We start from the raw sequence: 20726 nt of genomic DNA, 5'->3' as shown, positions 1-20726 counted from the left end.
CAGAACAAATGGAAGGAGGCAACTTCAAATTTTAAGAAGTGTCCTTTTTCTATGCTAGGTAGGTAATTAGTCTCATACCCTATACCACTCCCATAGCCATCTTCCCTTATAATTCTGCCTAGTTCTCTTAAGTACTTTGGCACAGCTGCAGCATAAAGATTACCGCTGCAAAGAGTAGATCCTGAAGTAAAAACTAACACATACCCCCCGACACACACACAAATACTGGGTTAGTGGCTCTGGGGTAACCACATGATAGAACAAACAAGTTCTCATGCATCTATTGTAAATAGCTGACAAGAAGATACACTTGTATGATGAATATAAAATTATGTTAATATTCACAGATATTTAAGACTAAGATCTTATATGCACTGTCAAGTTAATTCCACCTGGTGAAACTAACCAGGTTTGATGCTAATATTTCTGTGGAGATATGTTTTGTTTGCTTAAAATATGAATTATTCTCATTGAGGCAACATTTACATCCAGTGGTAGAACAGGGATATTCCTGGGCTTGTTTCGTCGTCATCCCACTAAGTTTCAACAGGTGTCAAGTTCTTATTCGAACGGAAATAATAATCTTCAGGACATCAGAATGCAACAATCCAAGGATACGTTAGGAACGATACTAAAATTTCTGGTAGAAATTGGCTGTTAGCTGAAGAATGGAGCTGAAACTCAGATCAAACACTAGGATAACAATGTTTTATTATGACAAAATCCTAAGATTGCTGATCATCTTATGCCAGTTGGTATATCATAAAACTTACAGTTAAAAAAGGGAATGTGTGTGTGTGTGTGTGTATATATACACACACACACATACATATTTGGTACTTTATCCATCTGTTGCACAGCTTTTAATTCAAATTAGGCAGAAGTTGTAAACCTTGACAATCATCATGTGATTTATCAATAAGAAACTTCTAAGTTGCCAGCTTTACCAAACTGGTAGCATTTGAGGTAATTTACCTATTCATCACCAACTACTTCCATCTCATTCAATATTAAGCAATGGTTAAATTACTTACATTACAAAATTAGTAGAATATGAAATACACCAGGTCCATGAGATGACAAAGCAGACCAGAATAGGAGCGCAGAAGTTTTTATTAAAAAAAAAAAAAAGAGGAAAAACAAAAGAAAAATACAAACACTGAAAGCACAGCCTCATTTTTATCTGGCTGAAAATGAAAACTGCTACTGCAACAAAAAACGATGTTAACCGATGTCATCATTTCTCACATACAACCACAAACATGCAAGTTTAGAATTAAAGTTTAAAAACATTGTCATTTGCATCTTTGAGGATTGTGAAAAACAATCTTTCTGGAAATAGAAAAGCTCTCAACACTTTGGGAGCAGTATTGCTTCAAAAAAGCAATGAAAGCAGGGTCCTCTATGTTAATAGTGCCTTTAAACAACAAACCGTATTTTTTTCAGTATGCACCATAATGACAATCTAGAATAAATAAAATAAGATACTATACAAAATTGCCAATGTTACCAAATACTGCTTGTGACTAACCTAGACTGTGTGCCCCTCGAAATCAGATGGGAACGTTTATCTACTTTGATAGCGTTCAGGTAGCGCTCCATAACGAGAAATGCCATTAACGTTCTGCTGTTCCAATACTGTACTCTTAGGCATCCTGCCTAATGGTATTGATTACTGACAACACTACCAATCAGAAGAAACCTGGAAAAACATCTGTCAATAAGGGATTTATCTAATCATGGATCTGTCTATGGCAGACATGGAGCTGTTACAAAATGATCTAAACATCTCCGCTCTCCAATCTAATTCTACACAAATGCACCCATTCCTGGGAGCAATTATAAGCAAGAACAATATTAGCATTCAGCACCTCTCCTTCCCTCCTGAAAATTATGAAAATTCAGGCTCCATTGGTCAGCGGTTACTGCTTTTAAGCCAAAGTCAATAAAAGGAAGTTATCATCAGAAGTGTCTCAGCAACTTTAGAGCAAAAGTGTCCTACACTTTCAGTTGGGTTCAACTTGTCAAGTCTCTTCCATATTCAAAGAAATTGAGTTTTTATCACTGCTTTAACTACACGGTTATCACTTCATCACTACATAGTACCAAAGAGATAGCCAGCGATGAAAATACCAGGTAGTCAGCTTGGAATTCAAGAGATCAATACTAAGGCATTGCTTTTGGAGAACCAGCTTTCCAAATTGAGAGGGAAGGCTTTCTACAAAAAGAATTGATCTACTGCAACGTACCACAAGTTCCTTCTTTCAAATATAAGTTCCCAAATGGGACAGAAAAGGCAGTTTCTAGTTCTGTTTTCTTTTTTCTAAGAAAACAGTCCTGATACAGAAGATAAGACATTATGGTTTTGACCCTCAAGGTGATGAAGCCCAGAAGAATAATCAAAACCCGAAGAATGACCAAGAACATTCCTATTTGACAAACACGGCCAGAAAGACCACCAGATTCTTTGATGTCATTGGTAATCTTTCAGTTTTATATAGCTACAAGTAGGAAAAAATTAAGCTTGATGTTTGCGTGATGTAGATGAATTGAAATAAGAGTTTGTAGAGGCAATACCTCAGTAACCAGAAAAATTAGTGACCTTATTTGTTTGTTCATTAAAAAGAAAAATAAAGTCATGCTATTTCTGTGAAGTTAGAATGTTTGCATTGTTCGCTTGGCTTGGTTTTGGACAGTAACAAAGTACAAGGTTAATCTGTAGCAACTTCCAGGGTTGATGTGAAGTCTGACAGAAAGCAATTTGTCTTCTCTGTAAGAAGGACACGAATGAATGAACCAATGTAAAGAAGATAAAATAAAAGGGAAAAAAATAAAAAAATAAAAAGAAGAGGAAAAAAATTAAAAAATAAAAGGAAGAGGAAAAAAATAAAAAGAAGTTTCCCCAGGTTGATGTTTCAGACAGCTTCTGCTAGGCCACAGGATCAGGTGATATTCTTTATTGCTAAAATTAGAAATTGTTGAACTCTGCCACCTGATTTTTTTCCCGTTTAAACCTGTGACTTTTTGTCATGGTTTTATTGCGACTGGTCAAAGCACATAGATACATGCATCAAAACAAGTGTTAATAGGACTCTAACTAATTTCAATCTAATGTAATAGCAATAAATCTTTCCTTGGTAGGAGGGAAAAGCTACTAGAACAGCACAGCATGGAAACTGCTTGTAGAGCAAAAAATCCACCATCTGAGCTACTGCAAAAAGCAATCTAAAGGAACTCATATTAGAGTCTGTAAGCAAAAATCTTGTGCTCATCCAGTTGGTTCTGTGGAAGATGTTTCTTCTGCTTACCTGTAAACTGGCTGGAAAGACTGTAAGAAAAATTTTGGTTCCTCTCTCTTCTTTCTCCCAAACTCAAAGTCTTTCTTGTGCAGTTTAAAGAGGAAAGACATGGGAGAAACAAATATATGTGTTGGAGCTGGAGGGAAAAAAAAATTGAGAACTGATAAAGGGGGAGGTGTGCAATCCTCTCCAGTCTGGAAAGAAGTCTAGGAAGAAACAGGCAGACTGGAGCTATAGAGTAAATTTAACTAATGCCTCTTTTGGTTGGGAAAGATATTTCAGCCCTGAGGCAGTCAAAAAACAGCACAACTCCTGGAGTCATGCTATTTAAACAGAAGTTCCTAGACCTCATGAGATGCAATAAAAGCATTTGAAACCAAAAACATTAAAGTCACGATGAGTACCTAAGGCATGACCTTCCAGAACTAATCAATTCGGGGTGTTCCGACACAGTTTGTGCACAGTGAGGTAGGTGGAATAGACTGAGAGGAGAGGAGATGGGAAGGTCTTGCCACTTTGCCTCCCCCTTCTAGGGGGATGGACTTTTTTCCCCTCCACTGCCTAAAACAAGTTAGAGACAACAAATTATTGTAAGGACAAGCCTGTGTTCAATTATCGTTCACTTGACAGCTCTACTAAGGCTAGAGAAAAGGAACATGAGAAAGAGCGCCTGTCCTTCAAAATTTGAAAATGGGAAAAGAAAACGGCTACGTAGAGGATACACAGCCACGAATGAGACCTTGTCCACACACAGTTTGCATATACCAATGCAATTATGCTAGTAAACACTCATTTACTTACCCACAATAAAGCTTAACTTAGCACAACAGAAAATAAAAGTTTATCATGACTCCTAAACTAAGTTCTAAAAGAATTAAATGATCAAGGTGAGTCAATATTATAAATCACATACTCCAGAAAAACGTATCAGTAAGCATTTGCTTGGAAATTCTCCATTCTTACATTTCAATAAAAATCCTTTCAGTTCTGCATTGTTTAAAAGACAAGAGAAAACGGGTATTTCAGTCAAAAAAACCTGTCATTTTTATCTGTCGTAAGTATCAGATGCTTAACAATTTATGCCTAATAGGATTATCTCTACGATTATGAAGAATGAAGTTTCAAGTGGGTACACTAGAAGACCTTGAACTACAGCTGTAACCAACAGAAATGGCACTCCAATTGTAACAGTCAATGCTCGGTATTAATCATAAACTTTGAAGAGTAAACATTTACAGAAATGTATGCACTATGCCATAAAGCTCTTCTCAGTCCTTCCAAAAAGAGCTTTACATTAAAATCTTTGTTAAAGCAAGAAGAGAAGTGAAGTTTCACTACAATCAAGTATGTATTTAAGGTTTCCTTATACAACTGATTTCCTGAAAAGAACACTGTGGGAGTCTATTTCGATTTTAAATGATAAAAATATCTACTTGTTTAGAACATCATGAAAGACAAAAAAGCAAAGATAATATTCCAAAGAGTTAAGTGTCCTTCACCTTGAGATTCACTTGAGGTTTATTTTTACACTCCTAATTGGATTTAAAGAAACAAGGCACTAATTACCTTGAACCACTTTCACAGTGAAACACTTTTTGGCTTATCCTTGAGCATGGAAAGAACTGTCACTCAGTGCAAATGATTCTTGCTTCGTTATCATGAAAACCGTTAAAAACTAAGCTTTAAAAACTACAGTAAGCTGGATGTAGTTCATTTAACCAAAGAAAATAGAAACTGTACTAAAGAACATAAAAATTAGAATCTGTTCTCTGACAATTAGCATTTTACTTCACTAATATCAATTCTGTTAGTAATTAGAGACAAGAGTACTAGTTATTCTTTTTGTAAATTAAAACAGTTAATGCACAAATCATTTTATATATTCAGTTCCTTGTCACTTCTTAGAGAACACAAACTCCAAAACACAATTAGGTTTTCCACACACGAGTTCACATACTACATCTAGTAACAGTAAGTTGATTCTTCAGAGGAAGGCAAGATTTCCCACCATGCAGCTGGCTGACTGTGCAGTGTTGGACACGAGGGGAAATTTTTTTGGCCTGATGCGAGTCTTTCACCCTGGAGCATAAGATCTAGTTTATCTATCTGAACATCCTTAGGCATAACATTATTTATGCCAAAAGCACCCAACCCGCCTACATTTCTTCCCAGGATATTGAACCTGATGATTTTTTACGGAATGTTTTACACGGTCCACAAAGTAGAGAAAATTAAATAGATAAGACCACTCCCTTTTGTGACGCTTCTCCAGGTTCCACTTTCCCAAACACGGGTATGATACTGTATCATCAGCTCCAGTGGATTACCTCCATGAAATGCTCCACGGAGAACAGGTCAGTTGAGGCACAAGTCTGCACGTTCTCAATACGCTCAATGCTCACTTCTTTCCCTTCTCCCAGCTGCCAGTTCTCCCTCCAGGAGGACAAAATTTGTCATTAGACTGACTCCATACTATTACTTCTCATTTTGATCCCCATAATTTCCCTCTATCTTCTTTTATTAAATTAAAAAGAAAGAGTCAAAACTTCCTCTTACACAACAGTTTGTTCAAATCACTGATTCCATGTTAGTATTAAGAGTCTGTGAGGATATAACATAAAACTGTTCTGAGCTACAGGCGGAAAAAGGGACACAGACAGCTGTGTTGATGAGGCAGACAGAGCAATGTTCAGACACTGATGTCCTACCTCCCAAGCACAGGGGCAACCAACTATTCTGCTACATGCTCTACCAATTGGCTTTTGTAAGCTCATTTCCAGTAAGTTAGGCCCATAAACAGACAGACATCGTGTTCAAACAGCATGTTCAGTGTTTCAGGAGGCTTATGATAAAAGATCATAAGATCATCAGAGTAAGAACTGCAGCTCAGAAAACCAAGAGTTCAAAATACTGTTAATATTCTACGCAGAAAAAGAAAGGTATTGAAGTAAGATCTTCAGCTTTTCAGACAGATAACACAAGTGCCATAAATATGAGCAGAAACGTCACAGACAGAAGGTACGCATTTCTGACAATTTCCTTTTTTCTTGGAAGCAGAATCTTCCACGGATAAAAATAAAACAGAAGAGCTCAACTCTTTTGTTTCTTTTAGAAACACCTGTCTTGATAAATAGTTACCTATTAGGCACAAGTAGAAACTCTTTCTGTAAATTTTTTTTTATAATGCCCAAAGTTAAAAACACTAAACACTGTTTAAACACTAAATCAAAAAGAAAGCACTCTAGAAGAAGAGTTATTGAAAACATAGGTAGATCATCAAAAAGGCAACAGAAAAAAATGCTGGTAGCTGTCAACACTCTATTAAAAAAAAAAAAATACAGAGTGCTTAAGTACAGCTTGTTTCTCTTAAGAGTTAAGAAATTATCAAACTGCAACAGTGATATCCATTACCTTCAGGGTTATATTCAAAGAAGGGTTTGCATATGGATTAGGTATTTGCAGACAGACCTCATACAAAGGAGGCAAAACAAGAACTTACCAGGGAAATACCTCACTTCCAAGTAGAGCCTCCACAGCCAACTGTGGGAAGTCATAGCCAGATTCCTCCCCCTCTTTGCCTACCTGCTTAACGTTCCCTCCCTCTCCCTTTTAAACCTCTAATATTTTGGTGAAATTGCTTAGGACTTAAACCTGAATTTAAAAGATACAAGTTTAACGCAGGGCATTAAGCCTGCTTGGCCTTAATCCTTAATAACTTTAGACTAAGAACAAAAGAACAGCCCTGCTGAGTCTGACAAAAGGTCTACCTAGCCCGGTACTGTGTCTCCGGCAGTGGCCATAAACAGTTACCTAGGAGAAAGACTTTTGGGCTAAAACCCTGGTCTTGTTAAAATGCCTCCTGAAAACAACAGAAAGACCCCTCACAATTTTTCTGGTCTCTGGAAGCTGGATCAGGCCCTCCACAGATACTGTTATTACCTTAGTTCAGTTTCAGTAGGTAAAACAGTTTTTCTTAAACTAACTTATCCCGCCTTTACCAAAGGGCGCTACGTTCTTTAGTCAGAAAGCAGGAGAAACGGAAGGACCGGGAGCAGAAGTTGTCACAAAAGGTAGAACGAGAGCCTTTATAAAGAAACAGACGTGAAATCAGTGAAACTATGAACTTCAGCTTCTTCTGAAAGACTGAAGCTTACATTTAACAGACTTAACTGATCAAGTCAGTCAGTGATTTTAAACACAATGGACCACAAAAGCAATCAGTTGACCTCTGAGTGTTAAATCATGCTTGGGAAATCTGTTTTCCAGTTGCAAGCATGAAGAGTAAAACAGTAAGTGCTACCATGTAAACGAGCAACATAAGTAATTTAAACTAGTTTTTACAATGTGACTTCTAGTCCTTGCGTTTGCAAAGATAAAGTTACCAATTCAGTGTTTTTCCTGCCTCTGCAGAAAGATAATCAACACTTCTACCTTCCCTAAGCATGAAACTAGCATGATTTTACTCCACTGTATTAGCATAGTTTAGATACAAACTGACCAAAATTACTTCAAGTTAGTTTTGCTGTGTCTGGAAAGAAAGAAAAGCAGTAAGAGTAGTCCAGAAAGACACCATAGCTATTTTTTTTTTTTAGAGAATATGCAAAACATAGCAAGGTAGAAGGCTTAAATTAGTGGAGTTTTCCAGACAGGTATATGCTTTTCCAGAGGAGGAGGGAAAAACAAAACAAAACAAAACAAACCCTCACTAACATGCCAGTCCAGAAATTTGCTAATAAAGCCTCCAGCATCTATTCTTTATAGCAGGTGCACAAGAAGAGCCACAGCTTGTCAGCGTCAGAAAAGCTAATGCAACCGCAAGAAACTTCAGCTTCCACACAATTTCTCGATGCAAATCTAAACACTGAATAAGCAGCAGCACTCTACGTTCTTACACCTCCAATATCACACTTAAAACTGTTTAAACACAGATCTCACAGACCACCAGAAAAGAGAATGTGAAGGAGGTAGTACCCTTAATCCCACATGTGTTCCTTGTCAAAATTCTTTACAGTCTCAAAAAAAGGAGAGAGACATGAGACAGGTCAGCTGTTAAAGAGTGAAACAGATCTTCAAGACCAGTAATTTCCATTAATTGGAAACTCGTCCTCTTTAATCTCCACCCCTGCTCAGGACAACGAACACACTGCATGTGGACAGAACGAAGAAAGAATACTGCTAAGTCCGTCTCTCCATTCAGTATTTCCCTTGGCTTACAGTTGAATATTTTTATTATTTAAATTTCATATAAACATAGTAACATCAGCTATAGACCTATATACACACATGCATACAAAATACAGCCATGTGCATCTGCTCCTTACCCATTAATTTCTTTTCTTCACATAAAAGCAGCTGCTCGCTGACCGTTTAAACCTTCCGAACAATAGCACTGATGACAATAATTGGAGGTGAGGAGGAAGGGAAGAAAGATACATTAATTTTTCATCTAAGGATGCAAAGTACTGCCTGTCTGTGTTCAACTTCATCAGAACAAGTTATACAGTCACATGTAGACTCTGAAAGCACAGTCACATCTTCAATTACAGATTCAAAAACCTCATTTTCTATCACCACCGATGATCTACAGAGAAAATTTCACCCAATAATGGAAGTAAGGTATATCTTTATTAGAAACCTATTTTAATAGGAAACGGAGGCTTTCTTCAAGCCTTCATGAAACCAATTTAGTATTTTTCAAATAATAATTTATAAATCTTACCTGTTTTTTTCTTGAAGTTGCCTTGGGCAACAGGCTGGCTGACAAAACTGATGCAAATGGAGAGCAACACAGCTCAGGAAAAGGGTTTGGAATTGATGGGATCTCCAAAACATTGGCATCTTTCTTTTTTCTCCTATTTCACCAAAACACATAAAATATCAAGTGATAATTACAACTGCTGTTAATATTGCAATAACCAACTATAATACACTAATACCACAATACTTGCAGGTTGCAGCAATTAGCTTTTTTGTGCAGTTACTTTTTTAATCAGTAGCCTGAATCTATTAACATACAGTGCTTAACACTACTTGAAAGCAATCCAAATGTTCAGCTCTGGATATAGAGTTGTTTGAATACGTGCAAGTCTTTGCAGAGTAAGAGCACGAATATATTTATATTGGCTCCCAAAGACCTCAGTAAATATTTTGTTGCCCCTCTGTTCACATCAGTTCTCCTACGTATACGTGTTACAACAGTGGATGCATATAACTTCTCAGCAATACTTCCCAAATACAACACAACTCTATGTTAAGCAAACGCACACTCTCCCCATGTTGCAAATTATTACTAAGCAGCATGTGCACAAGTTGTGAAGATAATCACCACCGTGTTTGCTAAAGAGCTCAGTTCGGCACTGCTTAAAATATCATACTAATAACGTGGTCATTTTGGATGCTGTGTATGTTACGGTGCACGATTTTCTCACATGTAAAATATGCAAGAGCACTTTGTCTACTGGATTTCATTGAGGGAGCAGCACCCGAAACACCTCAAGAATCTGAGTCGGCCAAAACACCATTAGCTTTTTCTGCATGTGCGAGCTGTGGCTCCAAGGTTAATATTTAACTTCATTACGTTCATCGTTGTCCTTCTAGGTTTCACATGCTAATAGGTATGATAAGAGTGTTGAAAACCACAGAATAAGGTAACGATGCGGAAGGAAGCTGCTTTTCTTCCCGGAAATCCTCACAGAACATCGATTGGAGCAGAAATTTAGCGTTAAGGAGGAGCGAAAAATACTGCGTGCAGCCTTTTAAGATTTCCTAAACTTCAGTCTACCAAAACTGATCAGGCCCTTCATAAAAAGCCTCGCTCGCAGCTCCCTTTGCTAAACAGGCCATCAGTACCTCTAAGACCAGCCTAACAGGTAAGGGAGGGACGGCAGAGAGCAATGAGAGCAGCCCGCTGCCGGTGCGGCGGCGGCGCCGAGCTCGGAGCGCCGCCGGGAAGCCGCCGCCGCCGGGCGCAGCGCGGCCAGGCGGGACGGGCAGCGCCGTCTCTTCTCGCCTCTAACCGGGAAACCACTAACAAAATAAGAAGTGGAAGGGAGGAAAAAAAAGAAAAGAAGAAAGCCAGAGGCATCCGCAGCAGAAGATGTTCCGCATAAAACCCCTCTCACTGAGCGGCACCGCTCCACGGAACAACTTTTTAACATGTTATTTCGGGGCGACCGGCTCGCCCCGCGCGCCCCTGGCCTCCCGGCTGCGAGCGCGTCTGACCGTCCGCCCCGCGCGGTGCCGTGTGTTTCAAGGCGCAGTTAACCGCTCGCCGCCCCGCGAAACTACTTGTTAAGCACGGGGAAGCGCGGGCCGCCGCTCCGGGGGCCGCGCCCGGCCCGGGCCGCGCCGAGCGCCCCCTCCGGGGCCGGGGCCGGGGCCGTTTCCCGGCGCCCCCTCCCCACAACCGCCGGCCACGGGGCCGCGAGGCAGAGGCGCCTGCACCGAGCCCGCCGCGGGACGCCGGCCGGCACCTCGACGGCAGCGCAGGGCGGGGCGGGGCGCGGCGGCCGCCCCCGCTGCAGCCTTACCTGTCGGGCGGCGGCGGCGGCGGCGGCCGGGCCCCCCCGGGCGGCGGGCAGGCGGCGAGCGGCACCAGGCAGGGAGAGCGCCCCGCGCCGCCGGGGCCGCCGCCCGCCGGCTGCGCGCCGGGCACCGGCGCGGCCATCGGCGGCGGCGAAGTCCTGGCTGCGCGGGAGCCCGCGCGGGAGGCGCGGCGCTGCCGGCGGAGGCTGCTCTCCGCTCCCGCTGCGGGAGGGGGGTGGGAGGGGAGGCGGCGGCGAGGGCGTTAAGCGCCGCCCGGGCGGCGAGCGGCACCGAGCGCCTTCCCGCCGCACGTGCGCGGGCGGGCGGCGGCGGCCCAGCCCGCCGGCTCCGCGCTGCCTCCTGCCGCCGCCGGGCCGCGACGGGGAGGCAGCGCGGGGCAGGCGGGGGCCGGGGCCGGGGCCTCCCGTAGCCTCGGGACGGGACGGGACGGGACGCCGAGGACCCCGCCGCCCTCCCCAGCAGGTGGTCGGCCCCCCGGGCCGCCCCCGCACAGCCGCTCCCGGGGCCGGGGCTCCGGCGACGCCCGGGGCGTCGCGCCGGCTCCGCAGGAGGCCGCGGGGCTCCCCGCGCGGCGCGCGCCGCCCTTCGCCTCGGCGGACGTTCCTCCCCGGCGGCCGGCGGAGCGGGCCGCAACGGCCCCAACGGTCGCAACGGCCCCTGCGGCCTGGGCGGCGCTGACCCCCGGCCCCGGGACGCTGCCCCGCCGGGCGTCTGGGCCCCGTCGCCCGAAGGCAGAGGTAACGTCTCCCTCTCCTTTTGCGCCTGCCGCGGGCCCGCCGGGAGCAGCCGTGACTTGCCGGGCAGCAGGGCGCAGCAGGGCCCTGGCAACGCCGCCGCGCTGCAGTTTTCCAAGTGCGTTACCAATCATTAACTAAGCTGCCCAGGCTCCCGGTGAGGCCGGGAATTTACAATTGCGCCCCAGAGAAATAAGGAATGAACAAAGTTGGGGGAAAAAAAAAACAGCTTTGTGCCAAGCACCCAGCCTGTGGAAACGCTGGGTCGCCAGCGCAGCTAGGGTCTGGGCGCGTGGCCCCCCGGGTGCGGAGGCCAGCCTCGCCGCGGCCCGCTCCCTCTGGGAAGCCTGGTGCTCCCTGCCGCGCGTGCACAAAACCCCATGTGGCACTTCCACCGCTGCTGGTGCCAGCAGTCGTCCTGGTACCAACGCCCCGTCACGGGACGGAGAGCGGTTACGCGGCACCAAGCAGAGCGGGTAGCATCACGCACGTCATTGAATACAGTGCAAGTCAATGAGTTAGGCCCAGCCCGACCCCTGATAAAAGCAGCTGTACGTAGAAACCTTCTGCTAGTACTCGGCTTAGTCAAGAAACAGTAACTGAGATTTCAGACTATTCAGAATACAAAATGTTTTGGGATAAATGTGTTTCGCTGTTTTCTTGAGCCCACTGAAGAAATCCTCACACAGGAGCCAAAATTCCAATTATGGAGAAAGATTTTTCTAAAATAGAAGCAACGCTCACGGTTTTAATTTTGGCTGAGTTACAGATGATATTGCAGGACACTTATTTTCAATGAAAACTCAAGCTTCCTTGTCCTCTAAACAGTTTGTTCTCTGTTACGCTGACAGCTGAAGAGTGCAAGTTGATTGAGAATTCTCACAGAGACTGGCAAACGTATCTGGAATTGTATAGTCTCTGATGATTGATTAGATTTATTCGTTGCTTGCTAACAGCTATCTTTTTACACTTTGCACAGGCCAGACCACTGATTTTTGTCTAATTGATTCACTGGCATAAATCTAGCTTGTTCACTTTCTTCAAAAGAATAGAAGAAAGGGAAAATGGCGCATGTGTTCTAGGTAGAAAACTAGGGTCAGGAACGGACAAGAACCTTCAAGTGGCTGAGGCGAAGCAGCATTAAAAAGTTCAGCCATGAAAAGATAATATATTTTGACTTTTCACCCAATCTGTGCAAGTTGTTGCATAGATGCAATCTGACATATGTGGCATGTTTTTGTGTCTTTAGTTTAGTCATGTGATTCTTTTAAATGGCAAGCAAGTAAAAACCACAATTAGTAGGAATATTAGCAAATAAAGTAACTACTTGTATGTTTCAACATAACTTTGCTAGGGTTCTAATGAGTCATGGCAGCAAAAGAGAGTCACTTGTGGGAAAGATCAACAAAAAAATTAATGCCATTATAATTCACTAGAATGTAATAATTAACAAATTTAAGACAAGATTTAGCTTTTTTTTTTCTACTCCTCATAGCATCTCCTGATGCTTGTTGCTTACAGTGCCTTGTATGGGAGTAGCATTGTATCGGAAAATGCAGTCGTCAGAAAATTGAGGCACAGAAAGACTTACGTGACTGTTCCAGTGCAGCATAGGAAACATTGCATCCTTGAGAATGTGAAACTACCTGACTGCCATCTCTCTCCTTTCACGCAACTGAAAGCATAAGAAAGATTGACTGCGCTTGACTGAAGATATCTGAGAGCATTTGACCTAGAGTCTGTTCAAGACTGACCTTTTTTAACTCTTACTTTGAACCAGTACAAACTCTCAGTAGTCTCCGAACAACTAAAAATGCTGGGACTAGGAGAACAGCAGATTTCTGCTAAGTCCTGAAATCAGCATATTTGTTGAACTCTTACTTGGCTTCATTTTTATCATGAATACTCCTAAGCTTCCTAGACTGTTTTTGATACTTGCTTCTGCAGCACAGCAGTCCTCGTTCTAAGATTTACATTTCCCTAAAACTAAAATTCTGGGCATTCTTCAATCCCCAGCTAAGTAGATTTGTTTTCTGTTTTAATATAAAATCTTCATTAATCCTAGTCAGGCTCAGATGTTTATCAAGTACAATTTCAAATACACACTGAAAAAAAAAAAACCCCAGCAGATTCAAGCTATTCAGTATGCACTGCACTTTCAGAAAAAATTAAGCTCTCTAGTTCTCAGAAGCCTGTGCGCTATTTAGAACCACAGCACTTGATTAACGTGACAAAATTCCGCCTTTAATTCAAGTAAACTTTCGCTGTTGTTATTGACAAAATGAAGGTTTAAAAAAATCCAAACTCTGTGATTGCTCCTGAAAACTATGGTGGTGGGGGGGGAGGAGGGGGGTTGCTTGATGTTTTGTTTCACCCTTCCACACGTCCTCCCATGTTTTAATCAAGGTATTTTTGATGGGTTTTGTATGTAGAATGGTTTGACCATAATAAGCTTCGTTGTACTTTTTAAAAGATAGTTACACTAATAGAAATAATAACACACCTTTACACCATCTTACATCAATAGTCACAGTAACATAGAAAAGAATCGTCTCCACTGCTGTACCAGATAGAGCAAGGCACGTAAATAGTTAGTGCCTCCATTGGGCTATAACCAGCCCAAATCTTTGCTCTCCCAATTTAAAGTTTTCTCTAAGAAGCACCCTAAAGTAAATTACAACAAATGTAGTCACGCAGAGGACCATCTTTTAAAAAACAGTGGTGGTTCATCCAGTAAAAAAGGCATGCCCCAAAACATAGAGGCCTGCATTTGGTGATTTATGTGTATTTATTATATCAACGTACTTAAGAATATGCGGAACAAAGATTAACTTTCCTTATGCTCCCAACGCAACAAACATTATTGCTCCTCCTCGGGCATTTTCAAAAGCCCATTTTTAACTTTAAAAGTTGACCCATCTGTTTGGGCAATACTTCGAGACAGATTTGTCATATGAACATTAGTAGAGATATCACTAGCTAACTTCTTGGCAGTAGTGGTTAACTCTTTAAAAATTAGTTGTGGTTGGTTATTTTGTGAGGAATTTTCCTTATTAACGTAGCTCACGTTGAACAGAAGTTTGGAATTACTGTTAAAATGTGTATCTTTTGTTGGAGAGAGGGGGAAGTACCGCCACGGTCGGTCGTTGCCAGAAGCTGCTAAGCTTCAACCTCATCTGAAGCTCCCTCTGCATGTACTTACATAAACCGCAGCACAGTATCACTGCCGTGCTTCCTGTGACTTAATGTTCCTCTTCTTCGCTTACCACCAAGCAGCAGACTGCACTAGTGTTTTCTGTTGTTTGGGTTGGGGTTTGGATTTTTTCCCCCCTCAAAAAGCATGCATACTTCAGTGTACTTTCGTAAGAAACTTGCATACAGGGATGGATGTTATAGCTAGCCTTGACAAGAGTGACTGCTATTTCCATAGCAAGTTCTGTGAGTCTCTGTGAAAGCTTTGTTCTCAGGCCGCAACATCCCCCCGCTGGAATTTTCCCTTGGACTTCAATGCAAGTACAGAATTACATTCTGTGCAGGGTTTTGAGAATAAGAACGATACTCTTTGAGCCAATCAAATCAAAACAAGAGCTTGTGATTTCTGAAAGGGGTCTTTGTAGCTAAAAACAAATAATTAGGTTCAGTGTAGGGTTGACTGGATGGCATGTAAGGTCTCTGAAAGGCAGATCAGCCAACATGACATACTGGCTTCTGTTGCCTCACTCTAAGGCTATATGAACTCAATCATTCGGCAGCGTCTATAATGAACTGTGTATTGGGTGATGTGATCCACGCTGGCCCAGCTCGAACTTCATAAAGTTCGTTCCTAATGATGGAGAACTGCTGTAGTCCAGGGTGAATATTACATATGTATGGATTACAGTGCCTAGGTCTTCATCTAATGGGTCTAAATCTACTAGACTAGAGGCAGTCTTCTGATGGATGAACCACACGTTGCTGTGGTTATTTGTGGAAGTTCATTGCCAAGTCTTAGGGAACGTGAACTGATTTAGCAGCGTCAAATATTTGTTATGATGGTATTGTAATGGAGGAGACATCTTTCTTTTAATGCATTTCCCTGTTCTTATTACACTTTGTCTGCATTCAGCTGAAGTCACTTGCACTCAGTCCTGATAAAGCTATCAAAAAGTCACTGAGCGCAATACTAACTCTGTAAGTCTCCAGAATACTTACTCGTGTGCACAAGTACCGTTAGATCCAACAATGTGTCGTTCTTACCTCGTCCCAGCGTTTTTAGGTAGTTCCAACGCAGCGCGTTTCCATGAATCCAACTTAGTCCCTTGTAAATGTCTGTGTTAATTAATGCTTTATCAGTTACTCTGAAATAGCTAATGTGAAGAGTGGACAACTTTAAACATCACTTAACTGATAAAATATCTTGTTAAACATGTGATCTTTCACAGCAGCAGAGGACTGCTGATACCTTTTGCCACCGTTTTTCTGGAACACCGCCAAAGAACATCACACAAAGAACATCATTCAGAATATCACACGCAAACATATCATTATTATGGAGGGAAAGGTGTAGGTGACTGCGCTATCCGGCGCTCCCTGTGTTCCTCCAGAATGTAGAAGTTCAGTTTCCGTAATACGCGAGCGCTGTTGAGAAAACAGATTCAAGATCCTTTAACCGCAGTCATTTTGTGCAGGGGAAAATAAAATTAAAATATTAAGAAAACAAGGAATGTAGAGTCAGAACGAGACTTCACAAACACAGCCATGCCACTCTTAAGTCTCAGCCACTTCTGAACTGCCGCCAAGGACACCGAAGCAACAGTCTCCTAACAGAGCGCAGTAAGAGACTGCTGATATGAGTAAAGAGGAAGGCAGATGTGAAGTTATTTTGGGAAAAAGTAAATAGCGTATCTGGTCAGACCCACGTTAAGATAGGATTCCACTTTTGTTACCAACAGCTGTCTGCCTGAGACAGAATATAAAGTTGACAAATGAAAATTAAAGACAAAATTAAATCTGTATTTTGAAAAATTGATACAGAGCAATTCAGTTGCCCAAATACAAGCATCTAGTACCAGTTTAGACACCCTCGAGTATTCCACCTTGCCCTAAAAGGGCACGGGCTTCCTGTTGGTCTAGCATCATATCTGACAGCCCGGAGTGGATGTTTCAGATATCCTTGGACATTAAAATTGCACTGTACTTAAGTGCCAGAATTTCATTCACAGTGTTTCTTCTTTGCTTCTGTAACATGCAGCTCACAATAGACTTTCCATGACTTTACAAAACAAAATTAAAGTCTAATAACTTCAGACACTTTGCATTTTGAAATTGGGAGTTGGTAGCTTTCATTATTTCAGCTCTAAGAGAACAGGAGTTAATCCCTCCGTAGGTTTTTTCTCTAGTGCTGGGAAAAATTACAATAAAATCTGATTGTATACATGTCTGCATACATGTGAGGGAAGATGAATTTTTCTCTTCTGAAATCAGTAGAATAACAGCCCAGATTTGCACCCCCAAATTTGGGCTGGCCCTGATGCAGCAAAGCAATTTCCAAATCAGTCTACCTGTGCATAGGCAATTTAGAATGCCTTGAGAAACGGGCTCTGAAACGGAAAGCACCAGTGAACCTTAATGACGGAGGCATTACGTTCCTCCCAAATGACAGAGAGTAAAATAAACAAAGGCTTATCTGGCCAGATGGAATTCCTAAGGTACTGCCACTGTGAGATAACGTATCTGCCACCATTTTAATACATCACCTTTTAGGACATTTAGTACTCTTGGGAATGAATTAATCCTGAGGAGTTTACACAGCGAAAGGGCACTTGCTCTTTCTCAAGAGTTTTTCTAAGAAACGTGTATCCAGGGAATGCAGTATTCAATAAACCTTTGAAAAAAGCAACCTATTGTTCATATTTTAAAAGCATAGTGCTGACTACTTGGAAGTTATTATATTAAAAAGTTATTAATGCAAATGTCTGTAATTCAGGAACCCTTTCTAACTAACAATGACAATCTCAGCACTTATTATGAACCTAATTACCACAACATCAGTGCACCTAACATTTTAATGTATTTATTCCTTTCTTACGGATGAGTAAATGTTTGCATCTTTATGTGCCTGAATGTCTTTAAAAATTAACCCTACGTGGGTATTCAGAATACCTAGCTCTAGACATTATACCAAGTTGGATTTGTGATTTAATGTCAAGGCGTCGCATTTCCATGGAGAGATGGAAGACTCTACAGGTCAGCTAAAAACACCTAAGGCTTTTAGTGCTGGGAACTGTCCCAGAAGAAGAACTTGTCTTTGTTTCTTCTGACTCCATTGGAAACCTAGGGAGAACTGCCTTCTGACTGTAGCATCTCAGTTAGATGTCAAAAATCAGACAATGTAATTAATTTGCTAAGTGATTTTCTCAAGACCTAATGGAATTTGTGGCTGAGCAAGGAATGTAAACTCTGAGTCCAAAATTAGTACTCTTAACAATCAGGCCATCCTTCTTTGTAACTATAATGAAGGTTCCTTGCGTCTAAAAATCAAACAGATAAAAGGTATTAACAGTGAAGCACTCCTGACAATGAGTCAGCTTTAAATCTGGCCCAAAATGTGATTTATTCTCCTATGACCTGGAGAAAAAAATGTTCCTTTTCCTTTGATTTTCTTTGTTTATTAAAGCTGTGCTGTGGAGTTGTTTAGTAGCCACTTCATTTTTAGAAGTGATTGGTTTTTTTCTAATAGTCCTGATTTCACCATGAGAAATGGAACAATTTCATAAGACCAAACATTCAAATATAAGACTGGACCTTTCTAGTCCACTTTTGTGTATTTATCAAGGCGATATTAAACAAGACATGAATAATAACACAGAACATAGTTCCAGACAATTGTCTTTCTCGCAGTGGCACTCTAAACTTTAGTAAAAAGTCTTACAAAATTTTTCCCTTGGGATGAAAAATTGAGAAAAATGCTGGCTCCTGAACGAGTTCATAAATAATTTGCACCTGACTTCAAAGAAATTTAACCTCCAATATATCTGAAGCATATGGGAAGCAGGAGTACAAAGATCGCCTCTAAAATTAGGGAGTATTGTCACCACTCAACCCTTTTAAATTCAACCTTCAATGTCCTCCTTCAATTTCATGAATTTAGCTCAATCCATTGTACTTGTCTGAGAATTCAGAGATGAGAAATCAACTCATGCCTTTTTTACATTCCTTAACCTTACTTTATAAACAATAGCAATGTATTATTCAGATTTCTAACCTACTTGAACTTTCATTCTGTTATCCAAGAACCACTGCTGAACTGATTTCTCTCTTCATAAAGAAAGTCCACGTATCTATAAAGCCATGTTAGACTCAAAAGTTGGTGGCATTCTTTCTCATTACTGGATTTCTGTACTACTAGATCCCTCAAGACTACATACCCATTCCACTTAAAGAAGAGGCACGCAGTCACGCTTCTGTCAAATTAGCCACAGAACATAATAAATACATGTGGGAGGACAAACTATCTGATCTGGCAGAAAGCCTGCTGGTAAAAATTCAACCCATCAAACAAATCTCTCAACAAATTTGAACCAACAAATAGAGTTTCAGAGTTCTGCATCCTGTGGCTGTGACAACTCTGGTTAAGTCCCCAAGCCAACCTCAGCATGCTGTCAAGCCAGGACCTCAGAGCCAAAATCAAGCTGCTAAGTAAGAAATCTGACTAAAGCCATGTTGTGTCATTAAAGGCGATGCATGAAACTTCCTAACTAACTGCCAAAATATCTATGACGCTTTAAGTGTCAGATCATGCCTTAATTAAACTCCAATTTACATTCTGCCAACCTGTGTGGTTTTAGTTGGAGAAGTTACTTTGCACTGTAGCTGGAAGTAGCCCGTTGCTTGTTTTATTCAGTCCAAATGTAATTCCAGCTCAGCAGTTGGTGAAGCAAGTTGAATTTTTGCACAGACCAGGTTCTGTTTCATTAAAACTTAAATTTAGACAAAAATGGATGTACAATTTCCACAATGGCTTGAATTTCCCTGTGGAATAAGAGGCCCCCCATCTGAATACGAGGCACCCAAAAATTCTACTTTCAAAGTGGCTTTAAAAGAAAGGTATATTCCAATCTTTTACGAGCCCAGTCTCTTCAGAGCATTTTTCCTTTTGTTTATTTGAAAGGAAAACCTACTATTAAGTGATTTGTTAAGACTTTAAAAACCCATTCCATTTTCTACAAGATAGTTTGGCTGGCTCTCAAGCAAGAACGTAGGCTTCTATTATAACATATTCTATTATAACATATAAGCAATTCATAATAAATGTATTCAAATTGACACATTTCTGGTTACAATGTCTTCATTATTTCTTCAGAGTTCTGAAACATAAATTATATCACTATAACCACACCACCAAAGAAATCTAATTTGCCGTGAAGTCTGTTCGTACAGTCATCGTGTAGCGCAAGGCATACATTTGATTAATTTCTTGTACTATTACTTATATTCGTGTTATTCCAAAGACTATACTGGTCTTATAGCCCCATTACACCTAATTTTAAAAATATATTATTACATGACAGGCTGAAATATAAATATAGCTGAAAATAAATATAGCTACATAACAAATTAGAAGTTATTACACCACTAAAATGTGTTAAGCATATATTGCAGTGTATTTGAGATTGAAGTGTATTCAGACTATATATATATCAAACACATTCTGTTTTGGTGGTATATGCATGTTATCATCAGAGCCAGCAGGTTAGCCAATATTTTACTCTATTCAAGCTGAAATTAAATTAACACAGCATAAAATTCCTGAATCAAGAGAACAGAATCACTAAAATAATCAATATAAACCAATAAAAGGACTTTTTAAAGCGAAATGGAAGGGTTCTCCATTAGTATCTTTTCTCTCTTTTACTTCATTTATTAAATTATTCTAATAAGATTGAAGTGAATCATAATTTAAGAAAAAAAGAACCCGATGGCCTCTTTCACAGGTTCTCAGGATGGAAAGATTTTTTTTCTCTCTCACTTTGCTGTCAGAAATGAAAGCCTGAGCTGCAATTGTTAAAGGTCTGAATTTGCATTTTCAGCAATCCAAAGAAATGAGAGCTGCTATTGTTATCATCACCATTAAAAAGTTCTTTGTCTACAGATCTAGCAAAGTTGTTGG

At 41.0% G+C, this 20726-nt stretch overlaps 1 protein-coding gene and 1 long non-coding RNA gene across 3 annotated transcripts in view; one reads left to right on the top strand and one right to left on the bottom strand.

Annotated features, from left to right (window-relative positions):
- Positions 1-9143, bottom strand: part of GRB14 (growth factor receptor bound protein 14) — a 65679-nt gene extending 56536 nt beyond the window's left edge. The window contains exons 1-2 of one of the 2 annotated variants that reach the window (XM_068948779.1): positions 9019-9143; positions 8621-8688 (exon numbers count right to left, since the gene is read on the bottom strand). The gene's annotated coding sequence lies outside the window, so the exon portion shown is untranslated. The remainder of the gene's footprint in view (positions 1-8620; positions 8689-9018) is intronic. The other variant, XM_009676178.2, reaches the window with a different exon arrangement.
- LOC138067650 (uncharacterized) overlaps positions 1-20726 on the top strand; it is a 64456-nt gene that overhangs the window by 30574 nt on the left and 13156 nt on the right. The window lies entirely within an intron of this gene.

The sequence above is a fragment of the Struthio camelus genome, chromosome 6 (assembly GCF_040807025.1).
Source record: "Struthio camelus isolate bStrCam1 chromosome 6, bStrCam1.hap1, whole genome shotgun sequence".
In the NCBI taxonomy this organism is placed as follows: Eukaryota; Metazoa; Chordata; class Aves; order Struthioniformes; family Struthionidae; genus Struthio; species Struthio camelus.
This window is presented reverse-complemented; position numbering and strand designations above follow the sequence as displayed.